This window comes from Octopus bimaculoides, chromosome 7 (assembly GCF_001194135.2).
Source record: "Octopus bimaculoides isolate UCB-OBI-ISO-001 chromosome 7, ASM119413v2, whole genome shotgun sequence".
In the NCBI taxonomy this organism is placed as follows: Eukaryota; Metazoa; Mollusca; class Cephalopoda; order Octopoda; family Octopodidae; genus Octopus; species Octopus bimaculoides.
Genome location: NC_068987.1, coordinates 23119871 through 23121834, shown reverse-complemented (window position 1 = coordinate 23121834; position 1964 = coordinate 23119871).

Sequence of the window (1964 nt, the reverse complement as noted above, 5' to 3'; positions counted from 1 at the left end):
ATATATATATATATATATATATATATATATATATACATGCGTATATATATTTATGTATATGCATGAAGAACATTCACTTACATGCATTCAAACACACACACACACACACATGTTATTTATGTGAGTTTGTGTGTTTGTCCACACAACTCACTCACATTCATAAATGATATGTAGTTCAACAATTTTACGGAACTAATATACTCCTATTTTGAATGGTGAGAACCTCCAATACTCTCAAATAGAGTGAGTAGTAGAAACAAAATTTTGGGGGAGGGGGCCAGTCGATTAGATCGACCCCAGTATGCAATTGGTACTTGATTTATCGACCCCAGTACGCAACTGGTACTTAATTTATCGACCCCGAAAGGATGAAAGGCAAAGTCGACCTCGGAGGAATTTGAACTCAGAACATAAGGACAGACGAAATAACGCTAAGCATTTCGCCCGGCGTGCTAACGTTTCTGCCAGCTCGCCGCCTTACAAAATTAAAATGATGACTTCGGAGAGTAGTCGAGTTGGCAATGTCGGAGAGAAGGCCTTACAGTACTTGTTCTAGCTCTCCATGCTCTGAGTTCGAATTTTGTCGAGGTCAACTTGGCATTTCATTCTTCCGACGGTGACAACAACAACAACAACAACAACAACAACAACAGTAACAACAACAGCAACAAAAATAACTGCAACTACAACAATTACAAGGACGATGACATAGGCAGTAACACCAGCAACAGCAACAACTGAAAAGCTTTGATCATAGGTCTGCTCAGTAATATCTGACCAGGGGTTAAACAACAACAACAACAACAACAACAACAACCGCAGCAACAACAACAACAAAAACCATAGCAACATTAACAGCAATAACAGTAGCAACAACAACAACGACAAAAACTATAACCACAGCGGCAATCTTTGATCAGAAGTCCGCTTGCTCATAAGTGTCAAGTATCAAAAACTCAACTGCAACAAAATGTCAGAAGAATAAAAAATTAAAAAATGGCCACAAACTTACGTCAATGGAATCATAACTATTCTATAGTTGAGTGGTTATTGGGATTAAACGAATATTATAAGAACAAGAAGAAGGGAATATGTAAATTAACTGAACTCTGAATCGGAGAATATTATAGGAAAAAAAGATCACATTCACTCCGTCAATATCCAGCTACAACTCCATAAAAATTCTTACCGAGTTATTGGAATATTGGAATAAAATATACCACTATCATTAACAACAGCGCGCCCATACATTTGGCATAGCTGTGTGGTTAAAAAGGTCGCTTTGTTATCAGGTAGTTTCAAGTTCAGTTCCAATAGGTAGCAGCACCTTGGACAAGCATCATCAGCCGACTAATGCTTTTTGAGTAAATTTGCTTCAAAGAAACCGTACGGAAGCCCATCGTATGCGTATATATATATATATATATTTATTTATTTATTTATGTGTTTCAGCCAAGTGGCTGCGGTCATGCTGGTGCATACATATAATGTATGCACGCTCACATGCATACAATGGGCTTCCGTACGGTTTCTGTCAAGCAGCAGTAATACTGATATTTTTCTTTCTGCTCCTCAGTAGCAACTTCGCTAAATCTATTATCAAATCTTCTGCGCGTTTCCTTCATTTGACTGCGGCCATGATGGGGCACCGCCTTGAAGAGTTTTAGTCGAATAAGTTGCTCCCATGAGTTAGTATTTTTAAGTCTGGTACTTATACTGTCGGTCCCTTTTGCTGACCCGTTAGATTATAGAGACGTAAACACACCAACACCGGTTTTCCAAACGGTGGTGGGGGACAAACATAAAGACAAAGATACACAGCCGGATAGATATATACATATATAACTATATGTATATGTATATATCCATATATATGTACATATATAACTATATGTATATGTATATATCCATATACATATATATATATATATATATATATATATATATATATATATATATATATA